Genomic DNA, 15,064 nt, shown 5'->3' on the forward strand with positions numbered 1-15,064 from the left:
TGGAGGCTGTGAAGAGATGTGGCCCTGGACAGGGTGTGACAGTCTCACCCTCTTGCAGGTCAGCTTGGGGATACAGGAATCTGGGGCCAAGATGAGGAGACACGATCAAGAAACTTTTGCATAGAACAAGATTTTTTTGTTTTCAGAGTTTTTCTTCCTTCCCCTTCCCCCATAACAATGCTAACAAGCAGCTTGATGTGTCATTCTCCCCAGGAGTGGAAGGGTGGAATGGCTTGGTTGTAAACACCCTCCCCCAGCCTTCCTGTCCCTTAGAGGGGCAGCCCAGCTGGGTTCTGGTTCAGGGTTGGGTGCAGCGGGCTAAGGCTTCGCTTGGTGTGAGAAGGCAGGCAGCTGTATCTTCAGAGCTCATTCCTCCACTCGAGCTCCACTTGCAGGGACAGGCCCCCTTCACTCTCCCACTCCTGGGGGAGGTAGTCATGACCATGGGGCCCTAGAAAGAAAGGAGGTATGCTTTGTCTTCTTTACCTTCTCTTCCACCACTGTCCCCTGCCTGGCCCACCCTGGCCCAACCATACCTAAGGTAGAGGGGCTGAGCTTGCTCAGATCTTGAAGTAAGTTCTGTCCGTTCTGTAGGTCCAGTTTGGCAGGAAAAGGACACCCTGTATACCCTATGTTTTCTTTACAGAACTCCAGGAATCTGTGGGGTACAGAGGTGTTGGCACACAGAGCTGTGCAGGCCTGGATGAGGAGTACCAGCATAGGCTGGAGGCCAGGCCTGGGTCCTGCCACATCTGAGCTTTGGTTGCTCAAGCTCTAAATGTCAGCTCACTTACAAATATGATGGAGGTTTTATGAAGATTAACTGATCCTGAGGATTGAGCCATAAGCAGGTAGTAATGAAGATACAGCTGCCTAAGCTGGGGCTTGTGGCCACCATGAAGGATTACAGGGCAGGAATGCTCACGCTTTCCAGTCAGGGTCATGGCCCAAGAGAATGGGGTTGCCCACTATGATGAGCAAAGCTTTGGCCCAGGTCACAGCCACGTTTAACCTCTGGAAGGAAGAAGTGGTGGGGTCATGGGAAGGAAGGGCCAGAGGAAGGAAGAATTACTGCCACACCCACCAGCCCTCCAACCTTGGGGTTCTTAAGGAAACCCAGGTTAAAGTTCAGACCCAGCTGCAAAAATCTCTGCTTCACACAGTAGAGATAAAGACCACGCTACGTTCTTGGCCTTGGAATTCTTCCACAGAGCCCACCTAGAAAAGATAGAGGCAGGGCTTGAGAATAGGTGGGTTCAAGGGGAACTTAAGGAACGTCTGCCCCATGGCGCTTGAGCTGCAAGGAGGGTACACTGGGCAATTGTCGATCAGTGGGTGAGTGCTGCTACAGGGGACAGGAGGCATTCTCTGGAAGCACAAGCCTCAAGAGTGAAGCTAACTCTGGGATTGAGCCTGTAAAGCCATCAGAACAAAGCAAACAGTGTTGCAAAGAATACAGTAACTACAAACAGTGTTTCTGAAACTTTCCTGGAGATAATCAGCAAGTACTTGTTAAGACTATAGAACCTTGGGCCCTAACCCAGACCTCCTGATCAGAATTTTCCAAGGCAGATGTCTCCAAATCTCAAAAGAGTAGGTTTCAGGCTTGCACCTGAGGAGCTGCAAAAAATACTAGTGCCCTGGCTCTGCCCAGAGATATCAGTGTTAATTGGCCCTGGCAGTATTAAAAGCACTCCAGGTGATTTTTCTCTGTACTAAGAGTTTCAAATCACCATCTCAGAGCAAGTGTTAAGCTACTGAGGGTGGAGATGAGGTGATAATATCACATGACAGGCGGGGGTAGGCTGTGGCATTTGGACTTCATTCTTAGGGCAAAGACCTCAAAACTGCCCAATCACAGTGACATGGGAAGTTGTTAAACATGCAGGCTTCCTGATCCCATGCCAGAACTATAAGCTGGAGCTTTGAGGAGCAAGAGGATGGGGAAAAACCCAGTTCTGTCCAAGGCAGTGGAGGTGGGACACAGACATGGGCCAGACTGAAGCAGTGGCACAGGAGCTGAGGTCTCTGATTTGGGAAAAAGAAGGGTACAAAGAAGGTGAGAGTGAATGTGAAGTAGTGTGTCACCTTCAAGTCCTTTATGTCATCCAGTCTCCAAAGCTCCCTGTCAAGTTTGGTGATGCAATAATGGATTTTTTCCACCTGGAATGAAGGGAAAGGCATCTTTCTCTTATGCAGTCACCTCAATTCAAGAGGAACCAGGCAGAAAGGAGGCCAGAGAGCTGGGGAGCAAAGAGGGAGGAGGCGGCTGACCTCTGCACTCTTCTGAGATATAGGGCCAGCAGAGGCCAGGGCTGTTCGAGAGGTATCACCTGGGGGAGGACCCATCCTTGCTGGGAACTGAGGGCCTTACCTGCTTCCAGTATGGTGAGATGACTCCAATGCTTCGTTGGCTCAGGCGGGATTTCCCCTTCTTAGAGGAAGGGGCCAGGAGCAGCTTCAGGTAGGAGGTCACCATGGCAGCCTCTTCAGGGTTGAAGAAGGATGGGCTATTGCACTCACGCTCATCTTTGCCCATCACACCATGAAAGATGATGGGAAATCCCTGGACACAGGGTTAGAAGAAACCCTCAGCTGGACTTCCCTGCTTCCCTTCCCTCCCACTCCAAAACCCTTGCAAGCAATAAGGAAGCTTAGGCCAAGGTGACAACTGGAGGGACCCCTGGTGTCCAGTCGAGCCTTTTCCTACCTTCAGTAAACAATCAAGATATGGGGGTGGGGGCCTGAGTCCTGCTCTGTCCAGCCTCACCTGTTGAGGCAGACCCTCTTAGTAGCAGAAGCACTCTCTATCCACCACATCTGCACAGGCCTGCAGCTCTCCATCGTAGTAGAGTTGGTTGGGAATGTCCAGGATGGTGGAATGGGACCTGAGAGGCAGGAGGGAGGGAGAGCTAGACCAAGGCCTGGATTACTTTTGTCCCCTGAGGGGACAGGCTTTAGGCCCACACACGAGCGTCTTGCTTTCTGCTTCCTGCATAGCAGGACACATTCACCTGCAAGTTCTCCTGCCAGGCATTTCACACCACATAAAGCAGAACTTGTGGGTCCATAGGGATCCAGTGACCAGTGAAATTATTATTATTTTTTCAAATTACTTTTAAAAACTAAGATTTACCAGGTATGGTGGTGCATGCCTGTAATCCCAGTGGCTTTGGAGGCAGAGGCAGGAGGATGACCAGTTCAAAGCCAGTAAGACCCTGTCTCTAAAAAATACAAAATAGGCCTGGAGATGTGGCTTAGTGGTCATGTGCCCAGTTCAATCCCTGGCACACCCCATCCCTCAAAAAAAAAAAAAGAAAGAAAAAAAAAACTAAGAAATTAGGGACTCAGCTTTCAATTTTGCCAAGGAAGGTCAGTATGAAAACAATGTATCACTTCCCATTACCCTTATTTGAGATAATATGTTAAATCCAAAAATAAAAGTAGTAAAAACACAATAACATTTCCTTTCTGCAACTGTCCTATTGGTACTCATCCAAGCATTTTTTTTTAAAGAGAGAGTGAGAGAGGAGAGAGAGAGAGAATTTTTTTTAATATTTATTTTCTAGTTCTCGGCGGACACAACATCTTTGTTGGTATGTGGTGCTGAGGATCGAACCCGGGCCGCACGCATGCCAGGCAAGCGCGCTACCGCTTGAGCCACATCCCCAGCCCTCATCCAAGCATTTTTAATGTCTAAACTTATTCACTAAAAGAAGTATATAAACAGGGTATGGCTCTGTGTGCTTGTAGGTCCAGCTAGCTATTCAGGAGGCTGAGAAAGGAGACTGGCTGAGGCCAGCCTGGGCAACAAAGAGACTCTTAAAAAAAACAAAACAAAACAGGGCTGGCTATGTAACTCAGTGGTAGAATTTTTGCCTAGCATGTGTGAGAGCCTGGGTTCAATCCCCACCACTGCAAAACAAACAACCCTGCCTAGCCCTCTAATTTGATAATATTTTTATGAAAAACTATTCATTTTCTCATTTCTCCTTGGATTGCCTGGAAATGCCATCTGAGACAGACATCAGACACATCCTGGTGTCTGACCACCCCATATCTAGATAATCTCACTAGTCCAGAATGAAACCACTAGCTAAAGGAGGCCTCCGACCTTCCAGTCTACAGTCATTTCTGCATCACAGAGGCGCAGAGCACCAGGAATGCAGACCAGAGCCTCCTGCGCAGTGGGTGCGGAGGCATGGGCTAGGAGTGGAGGGAGATGAGGGTGTGGGCATACCTGTAGTTTCATAGTAGCTTGGTTATTAACTGAGGTGATGAACTTGGTCGTAGCCATCAGGGCCCTTCTTGTACAGGGCATTGTAGGTGAGCAGCCGTTCCAGCAGCGAGTACCCCAGCCCATACTTCTGTGTCAGTGGGGACTGCAGCACAGGTCCCAGCTGTCGAGGGTCTCCAGCCAGCACCAGTTGCCCTCCTGGATTGCCTGTTTCCTTAACTTCCATCAGTCCTAGAAGGCAAGGGTGGAATGAGGAGAAAGGTACGTGATGGGATCTCCCCATGCAGGGTGGCACACCTGCACCCCACCCTGAGCCACTCCCCTGCTATGGCCACCAGACTCTCAGGTTCCATGCAGTGGCCAGCATCATCAATGAAGATGTGTGTGAAGAGATGGATGGGAAACTGGGCTGATACCAACCTGGGAGGTGTCAGGCCAGGCAGGGTCATCCCCAGGCACCCAACTACCAAACCTGAATGCTCATCCAATCTGGTCCCTCACTCACCCACTGAGAACCCTTCCCCATCTTCCCAGCCCACTACACTTTTATTTACACACACACTCCCCACCTGCTGGCCATGATGAGTGGTAATTAAGACTCAGTATTCCTGCAGTTCCTTCTTGGCAGGAAACTCATACTCCCCATTTTTCACATCCCTGTTACAGTAGGGCTATGGATTGTGAAGCAACATGAGGCATCAGCTTGGTTCTACCCATGTCCCCCCTCACTTTGGCACTGGGCCACTTTATAGACAAGAAAACTGAGGCCCAGGGAGGGTTCTCACCCACCCAAAGGTGAGTAACCAAGTCTCCCTAGTTTTCTGGTTTACCCTTAGAGTCTCCCAGACATCTGCCATCCCTTGACCCTCTGCACTTCCCTTACCTTAATGTCCTCAGGTACCATGCGGATCTCCCTACTGGGGGCCAGGAGGCAGCAGATGGAGCTGGGAAGGTGGACCCAGAGCCACTGACAGAGAAGGTCAGCACCCGAGTTGGACGGAGCTCAGGCTAGGATGTGAGCTTTGGGCAAGTGCTTCACCACCTGAGATGCGGACAGGTAGAGTGTGGGAAGCAGTTTCCCAAACTCTGGTGACTCACACTGGGGCAGTGCAGCATCTGCCTCCCACAGCCAAGGGAGGCAGTGATATAAAAGACAAGTTCTATCCTGGAGCCCTGCTAGTCCAATTAGCACTTTGACGTGGGACAACAACTGCAATAAAACACACAAGTCTATGAATACTGAAATGAAAAAAGTCACTGCAAGAGCCACACAGTGCCCAACCTACTCAACAGTGCTCAACAGCCACACTGACTCTAGCTCCCCACTTTAAAAAAAAAAAGTAGCTGTAGATGGACAGAATGCCTTTATTTTATCCGTTTATTTTTATGTGATGCTAAGGATTGAACCCAGTGCCTCACCCATGCTAGGCAAGTGCTCTGCCACTGAGCTACAGCCCCAGCCCTCCCCACCTCCTTTTGATGGCTGCTGAGAAACAAGAACTTTCAGGGAGATGAAGGAAATCAGAATTTGGGGAAAAAAGCTCCATCTGGGGGAGTCAAGGATATAGGTCCTAGGTTTATCCTCAAGCCTCACCTGCTTAATGGCCTCCACTAATGTGACAGTCTTGCCAGTGCCTGGAGGCCCAAAGATGATGTAGGAGGCTGAACGTGTGGTGTCCATAACAATGTGCTTTAAGGCCTGCAGCTGCTCTGGGTTTGACTACAGACTCCGGTCATACAGCCTGGCAGGGAGGATAGGAATCCGAACTTCAACTTATCCAGAATCCCAGAGGCCTCTAGGACTCCATCCTCAAACCCCACACTCCAACCAGCACTGGAGTCCCCTGCCCTCCGTCTCACTTGAGCTTCACATCTGAGGGCAGCAGCGGGACCCCACTGGAGGCCACACGAAAAAGCATGGACCACAGCAGCCTGCGCCCTGTCAGTTCCAGGGCCCGATGCTGGACCCACAAGGGCTGGCGGTTGAAGGTGAAGTTCACCTTGAAAGTCAGCCCATCCACAAATTGGCTCAGGAGGGTTTGGATAGGGAGAAAGGTAGAGGAGCTCCAGTTAGATGGGCCAGACAGTAAAAAGCCAGGACCTCCCTCCACCTCAATCTGCTCCACTCCCTCTTTCCAAGACTTCCATAAAAGCTCCCTAGGAGAGGTAGCTGCTGGAGTAGCTCAGAGTTCCCTGGAAGAAAAGCCCCTGCCCTGTGGTTGGGATCCACTCATCTTAGGAGAAAGCCTCTCGTCTCCCCTGGCCTGAGGGAGAAGCCTGAAGAAGGGTTTCCCCAACACCCACCTCATGGAAAAGCTCAGTTTGACATGGTCCAGTTCCACCTTGTGCATGAAGCCCTTGTAGGTGATGGAGTCCTCCTGGTGTGTCTCAGAGGACAGAAGGGAAAACAGGTGGTCCCCCCGCAGCACTGAGGGGTGGCTCTCGGTCACACCAGGAACCTACAGGGTGTGAACTTAACCAACTTCTGTCCCAAGCATGGTCACTGAAGGACCCAACCCCCAGGCTCTCCAGACCTCTGAGGGATGAAAACTGAGGCTCTGGCCTTCTAACCCAAGACTCAGAGAGCTGCGTTTTCCCTGTCCCCCTTCCTCTCCCACCAGACAGGAGTTGTGGGGAGAGGAAGGAGACAACCTTCCCCAGCTGCTCACAGGTGCAGAACTCCAGGGTGCTAGTTTAAGGCCTGGCAGCCGCTTCCCACTCTACTCAGCTGCCCTCTCACCAGCTCCGTTCTACTCTGCCTTTAAAATCTTGTTAAAACTCATCTCCTGTAGTCATCTTGCCCTGATCATCCTTGTTCTCTCTTCCCACCTGCATTTGTGTGGAGAAATTCATTCTCATGGGTAATTATGGTCTAAGGTACACACATTCAAAATCTGTGTGCTAGAAAGGGGCCCAAGAATTATCCAGTCCAGCTCTATGCTTTTTAGATAAGGAACCTATGGCTCAGAGAAAGCAAGGATCTTGCCCAAGATCACACAGCTAGTAGTAGCAAAGTCTAGATTAAAACCCCAATGTCCTGCTCTGACACCATTTTCGGCAAGGGATGCCCACCTTACCCCTTGCTGGCCCCTCTGTGACAGGAACCATTTTATCCTTCTAGTTTGCCCTGTATTTAGGAATGGCCTATAGAGGTTGGCTGACTTGAGTCTGCCCTCCATGCACCTGATCTGAGCCCCAACCTCCAGAGTGAGCAGCCTGGGGTTCTGGTCCATGGAGTCCCAGGTCATGGGCACCGATTCCAGGTCATAGTGCCGGATGTCGTGCTCCATCTGCAGCTCCTCCAGGTGCAGCAGCAGTCAGAGTTTCACCTCATAGTTCCTCCATGTCAGGGCTGTCTCCAGCTGGGCCCTGGCAGTGATGGTTGGGGGATGAAGTGGGAAGGGCAGGAAAGGGACAGGTCAAGCACCCCCATGACCAGGAGCATCTACCCTCTCCCATTTGCAACTAGGAACACACCAGGAATCAGAGAAGACCAGAAGGACAGAGAAATGGATTGGGTCAGAGGCCTTGAAGAAGGGAGCCCCAAGTCTTGCTTCCTCCGATGTCCTTGACCCAACCTCAGACCTGACTTGAGTATCCGCGGTAGATCTTATGACGGAAACATTCTCCCCCAGATCTTCCTTCCATGACTCACACCCTAACCTCATTCAAAAGTCATTCTCTGTTCAAATGTCACCTCCTCAAAGAGGTCAGGACTGACTGCTCTCTGTAAAACATCACCAATTCATCCTCTTGTCCTGCTTTGGTTTTACTTTAGCATTACTTGAGTTCTTCAAAGCACTCACCAGAATATGGAATGTACAAGATAAAATAAAAGAAATGATCAGTGCTCACTGTTCCCCACCATAATGGGCAAGGCCCATTTGGAACAGCACCTGGCAAGTGGGCATGCTCAGCAAGGGTGAAATAATAGAGCCTGGGAGGCTGGACAGACATCCAAAGCAACAGGCAGAGGCCAGCAGGGAGAGAGAAGATGGGAGTGGGGTACCGAGGGGAGGTACTTACTTGATCTCAGCAATCTCCTTTGAGGCAGTGAAGATACTTGTTCCCTGAAGAAGGATGGGGAGCAGCTGCCTGAGGCGTGGGGGTAGGTAGTAGATCTCCAGTTCCATACTTAGCTTCAAGTCATAGCCTTTAGCACTGCAGAAGTGGGGGGAAAGCTGTCATAAACATTGAACTTGTGACCTTCAAGACTCTGGGAATGCCCCTCCGTGGAGGATGCACAAGGACCCCTGTGATGCCATTGCCAAAGGGTGGTCGGCAGCCTCTGCCCAAGGACATGAAGCTCACTAGCTCATGTGGCTGCTCGGTCCATGGCTGGACCAATTTTGGAAAGCCCAATACTTGGAATATTTAAAAATATTATTTATAATACATTTTCATTATTAAAAAAGAATCTGGCAAAATATTATAACATTTTTACCATCCTGAGACAGCCAATGTTAATTTTGGGGGGTATTCAGGCTTCCAGGTTAATTTATATATATATATAGTTTTTGTTTTGGGGTACCAGAAATTGAACCCAGGGGCACTTTACCACTCAGCCACATCCCCAGCCAGCCCTTTTTAATTTTGGTTTTGAGACAGAGTCTCAGTAAGTTGCGTAGGGCCTCACAAAGTTGCTGAGACTGGCTTCAAACTTGTAATTCTTCTGCCTCAGCCTCCTAAGTCACTGGGATTATAGGCATGTGCCACTGCACCTGGCACCTATATATTGTTAAATAAAAGTGAACAATTATCTAACTGTGAAAGTCCTACAGTATTTTGTAACTAGCTAACTATGTCGAAAAGATGTTTACACATGAGTCCATTTGCATGACATGTCCAGCATAGGGAAATTTATGGAGACAGAGATAAAGTGAGTGGCTGCTAAGCACTGAGCAGGTGGGTGAGTGATAAAAGGGTGGTAGCTGAAGGGTATTGGTTCACTCTTCTTTGGCATAATAAAATGTTCTAAAACTGACTGTAATAATGGTTGCACATATCTGTGAACATACTAAAAAAATCACTGACCTGTATGATATGTGAATTATTTCAGTAAAGTTGTTTTAAAAAAGAGAGAGATCTGGGTGCGGTGGTGCATGCCAATAATCCCAGCACCTCAGGAGGCTGAGACAGAAGGATCAAAAGTTAAAGGCCAGTCTCAACAATGTAGCAAGATCCTGTCTCAAAATAAAAAGGACTGGGACTCTAACTCAGTGGTAAAGTGTTACTTTACTGATTTCAATTCCCAGTACTACCATTTTTTTAATTTAAAAACAGAAGAGAGGGGGCTGGGTAGAACATGGGCTTAGCATGCATGGTTTTGATCCCCAATGCTATGAGAGAGAGAGAGAGAGAGAGAGAGAGAGAGAGAGAGAGAGAGAGAGAGAGGTGTGTCTGTCTATAATGGGCTGCCTGATAATTCATTACACAGTGAAAACACTTCTTAAAATATGTTTTCATACTGTCCTTGTTCCTGCTACTCTCCTGCAATTTGCTTCCTAGGCAGAAAAATTTTTCTGAGCCCAGAGGAGGGAATAAAGGGGCCCCTGGTTCCCAGGTCTGGGCTTTTCCCAAGGGCCCACACTGTTGTGATAAGGACATGCCAAGACCCATCAGGTCTGGACGGAGGGCTTACAAGTCAGGTCTTTCTCCTTCCTCTATCTGGTTGGTCAACACAGGGTTTCCAGTGATCCAGGTGTGCTTGAGGGGAGTCGTGGGCTTCAATTGTGCAGCCAGAGGGCTGTGGGCGATGGCAGCAAAGAAACGGGAAATGTAGAAAGTGCCAGCTCCTTCTGAACCCAACTCCCTAGGTCCCAGCAGCTCCCAGAGCACCGTGGCTGGGAAGTAGCTCACAAAGCTGGTCTTACATTGCACATGCAACTCATAGCATTCACCTGCAGGAAGAAGGCTGAGTGAATGGGATGGGGGAGGGAAGGAAGAGACCCTCCCACCAACATGCTGACCCCGACACTCTGCAGCCGGACCCATCCTGAGAGGAGACCACTGGACAGCCACAGTGTGTGCTCCAAAGCTGCAGCCCTGCAAGGACAAGCCCTGCCTACCAGAGTTCTTTCCTTTGGAAAGCTACTCACCAGGGCCCAGCAGGCAGGGCAGCTTCTGGTCACCATAGTAGAAGGCAAACTGGGGTGTCCAGCAGAGAGGAAAGAGGTGACTGAGGGTAGCAGGTTTGTTTCCTCTGTTCAGGAGCCTCAGGGTCAGCACCTCCTTGTGGTTCAAATCCAGGCAGATAAGGAGCTGCTCATCTTGTGCTTCTTGTGGCCCCTGGACTTCCATGTCCACCCCATGCTTCCCGTGAAGATACTCAGCCCTGGGGAGAGTGGGAGTCAAGGGTGGGGGCCAGGGTAGGAGGGGCCTGGGCTGGGGGATGCCCTGGGGAGAGTGCCAGCCATGTTCCCACCCACAGCCAAGCCCCCCACCTGCTTCCCCCATTCCTTAAGGAAGAGGCCTCCCCACAACTTGAGCAAACTACTCTTTTCTTGGTTAGACAGCCCCTTCCCCCATGCCCTGAGCACCCCTCACAAGCAAGTGTGTGTGCACCAACAAACACACACACACACACACGGACACACACACACACACACACACACACACACCTGTCATAAAAGTTCTTGGCTTGCAGTGACTTGTGGTGCTTGCTGATATCTCCTCTTTTCTGGGAGCCGCGAGTCAGTCCAGTGGTCTAGTTTGAAGAACCTGACCCGAGTCTTGGTGACGTATGCCAGATTTGCCTTGAGAAGCACTGAGACTGAACCCAGAGATTCCAGTGTGTGACCGCAGTGCAGCGTCTGAGGCTCCCAGGGCAGCCTAGGGGAGGGGACACATCTCCCAAAGATGAATGGGCACTACCCAGGCAAAAGAGGGAGAGCACAGTGAGTCAAGGTGAGGGGGTTTTACCTTGCTACCTGGGCCGTTACTGCACCTCTGGGAGCCTCGCTTCCCTCCGTTATGAAATGGGAATGGCAGGGCTTGCCTCTTTTAAAGGCTGCTGTGATCCTCACCCAAGATAGTAGCATTGCGGCAAGCCACTTAGCCCAGCACCTGGCACATAGAAGACCTCAGTAATAGTGAGTGATGATTAGTATCACATAAAGAAGTTTCAAATATATCACACCTTGTGTTGTTCTCAAGTAGTTTTCCATAGGAGGCCACACAATCTAACCTAGTGTGAGGAAATGTCCAGAAACCAAGTCATTCTCCAGCTGGGCTAACCTTGTACCTTCTTCCAGGCCAACAGTATAGGAAAGCCAGGAATAAAGAATAACAGGCTTTAGCAACAGGAAATGCAATGTCAGTGAGAATCAAAGCTACAAGGATGGGGAAGATGAAGCAGGGGAAAATGTTATGTTGTAGAAATTGATTATGAAAAGTAGAGGAAAAAACTAGGAGCGCAGCCAAAGATTTTACCCTTTTTTCCCCTCCCCCAACTACCCGATGAAGCCCCAGAGGAGTACAGATGGTGAACAAAAAATTGCCATTGCTTACCATCTCAAAAACCTATTTTTCCACATGCTGATATATGTCCTATATGTCAGAGAGAAAGATGAATATGGATTTTTTAGTTGTTTCAGCAAAATCTTGTATCTATTATCTCTAGTCTCAGATCCGAGATCTATGTACTAGTGCAAATAAGAATGGTTTCCATCAATGAACTACATACAAAGCAGGAGTGACAACTAAGGCCTTGTGAAATTTATCACACAAATCAACAGGTAAACCAAGTTTAGATTCCAGATGAAATAAATGGGCAATAAATAAAATCACATGTGTTACAAAAAAAAAATACAAGGTCTGGTTGATTGTGTCAAATTTCATTCACTTAAGAAAACAATGAGATGTTGAGTGATGGTTCAGTTGAAGAGCAATTGCCCAGCATGTGTGAAGCACTGTGTTTGTTTCTCAACATCATATATAAATAAATAAAAATAAAGTTCTATCAACAACTAAAAAAACAAAATATTTTTTAAAAAGAAAACGAGGGCAGCAGGATGGAGGCTTCAAGTGCTACAGTCTGGCTGGGCACAAAATCATGAGCCACTCACACCTTGTAGATTCAAACAGCAACTCTTTATTCTCGAAACTCTCACTGGCACTCTACAGACACATTCTGGGGAAATCCACATTCTGGCCAAATTCCACCTCCACTCTCTGAATCCCTTGAGAACTCAACGGGAACTCAGGCAGCAGGATACGCCCTATTCCCAGCAGGAATAACCTTAAACCTGGAACCGCCCTAAACCCCAATCCGCCCTAAACCCGGATCTGCCCTGGTCCTTGAGCAAGGTCACCTTACATGCAATGTCACTGCAAAAGACCAAGGCAAGCCCATTTCCACAATGGAGAGTCCTTCTAAGCAACATGGGGTATGCTGACAAGGAAATTGCCATGCGTCATACCTACTTGGCTAATGGCTCTCAGCATTCAAGGAGATTGACCAGCTGCTGCTAGAGTTCAGCCCATAGAGAAGTGCATTGACACTTATCACTGTATATATGGTTAAAGTAATTTGTGAATAAATATGTATATATTTTTATTTATGGAAATTATATCACAGTTACATTAAAAATTATTTAACTTTTCTGTTCTCTGCTCTTATAAAAAACAGCTTAAGATTTAAACTCATTAGTAATTCCCTGAGTCAGCAATGTTCCCATATTCCTCCCCTCAAAAAAAGTGACTCAATAAGTATAATTTTAAAGTTTCTACTATTCACATTAAAAATGAAAACAAGGGCTGGAGATGTGGCTCAGCGGTAGCGCGCTCGCCTGGCATGCGTGCGGCCCGGGTTCGATCCTCAGCACCACATACCAACAAAGATGTTGTGTCCGCCGAGAACTAAAAAATAAATATTAAAAATTCTCTCTCTCCTCTCTCCTCTCTCCTCTCTCACTCTCTCTAAAAAAAAAAAAATGAAAACAAAAGTCATTCACAGTGGAGTGCCCCTGATTTCATTCCCTTGTTTCCTTCCCTCAAATGGGCCTGGAGGTATTGCTAAGCTTGTACAGTGTTTGCCTTGTAAGCATAAGGCCCAGGATTCAATCTCCAGGATCATGAGGTAGGGGGGAAGGGGAGGGAGGACAAAGGAGTTTAATGAAACATTTGGAATGTGTCTATGGGTCATTTAAATAAAATGGTCTTACATATGAAAAAAAATTGTGGATCCATTACAGTTAGTCTCTAGTGTCTGACAAAATAAATCCTCCTATGGAGCAGTTCATTTCTGAGTTTCCTCTGGGAAATCAAGTGGGAAATATACCAGCAGCTGAAATTTTGGAAATTCTGTTTTCTCCATTCATGGTATCTTCAATCATGGCCCCAACCCATGTGTATAGCTTTGTTCTGGCAACCTGGCATTTCCCCAGACTGTATGCTAATGATTGCTGTGATTTTCAGGAGAGAATCCCAAATCCAGGTGTGATTTTTGTTTCTTTGCATAAGGCTTTGCTGGTATATAGGTGATTGAGTTGTTTTTTCTTCCTGAAATTTCTGAGAAGCAGAACATCAAATTCAGAATGCTGGAACTGATCTTTAGCTTTATATTCGTATCTCAGAATATATCCTATATTTTCATTTTCTTGTTCACATTCCTAATGCTAACTTTATTACTCCACAGTATAATAAACAGTTTCTCCTATTATATTTCAGACAGACACAGTATTGTGTAACTATTTTCTCCAACACTAGATGGCACTGTTTATGGGATTTTTCTCTGTTGTACTTTATATGAGAGGGAAAAAAAAAGAGAAGATCACTTGGCTCATTTGTAAAACAATGCTCATTTCTGCCCCCTCTTTGTCTTCCATAGATACAGATACCTTATTGGAAAGTCTTTGAGTGGGGATTCCCCATTGTAGACTTGACAGAATGATGTGTCCTCGTGTCACTTTTATACTTTCTCTTGGCTCAGAGGTTTCTGAGCTATCCACAGCTCTCATGTCTATATACTTTGGAGTGTCTAGCTAATTTGAGTCTCAGTGTCCTCTGTTGCCAAGAGAAAATGGTCTGAAATATGGTGTAAGGGTTAACAGGGGAGTAGTTAGATGCCCTGCAGTTACAAGTAATCTCCTGGTACAACCTTCATTTGAAGAAACTTTATTTCTTCTTCTTCTTTTTTTTTTTTTACTACTGACAATTCTGGTACATAAAATTTGGCATGCAGTTGTTTCTTTATCTTCCTGATTCTAATACCTTGAAATTACACCCAGAATCAATTTAACCATGTTATATTTAGTTGTGTTTTAAATGGTTCAGAGTTTACACTATTTTCAAAAATGACATTTTTAAACTTACATTCTCACCCACAGTGTACAAGGGCTTTCTTTTTCCCATATTCGTAGTTTCTTGAGTCTTGGTTATTATTAAATTATTGACAAAAGCTGTTCTCTCTCTTTTGGGGGGAAGGCTATTGAGAAATAAACTCAGGGACACTCAAACACTGAGCCACATCCCAACATCTATTTTGTATTTTCTTTAGAGACATGGTCTCACTTAGTTGCTTAGTTCCTCACTGTTGCTGAGGCTGGCTTGGAACTCTCAATTCTCCTGCCTCAGCCTTCTAAACTGCTGGAATTATAGGTATGCACCACCATGCCTGGTGATAAAAGTTATTTTAACAATGGTGCTTTGTATACAATTGTCCACTGTTTGACTTGTGTATCAAATCCCTGATGAAAGATTGTAGAGTTCAGTCTGTCATGTAGCCAAAGAAAGTGTGTGTTACAAACCTTTTGGGGGATTAATGGGCAAGTATTATTTATAACACCTTCTCTGCACGATTGCTTGGGATTTTAGCAGCCCATTGAG

The 15,064-nt window shown here is 47.3% G+C and overlaps 1 pseudogene; it reads right to left on the minus strand.

Annotated features, from left to right (window-relative positions):
• Positions 1-359: 359 nt before the first annotated feature.
• LOC144252168 (helicase MOV-10-like) lies at positions 360-14,590 on the minus strand (annotated as a pseudogene).
• Positions 14,591-15,064: the final 474 nt, after the last annotated feature.

This window comes from Urocitellus parryii, unplaced genomic scaffold (assembly GCF_045843805.1).
Source record: "Urocitellus parryii isolate mUroPar1 unplaced genomic scaffold, mUroPar1.hap1 Scaffold_37, whole genome shotgun sequence".
NCBI lineage: Eukaryota > Metazoa > Chordata > Mammalia > Rodentia > Sciuridae > Urocitellus > Urocitellus parryii.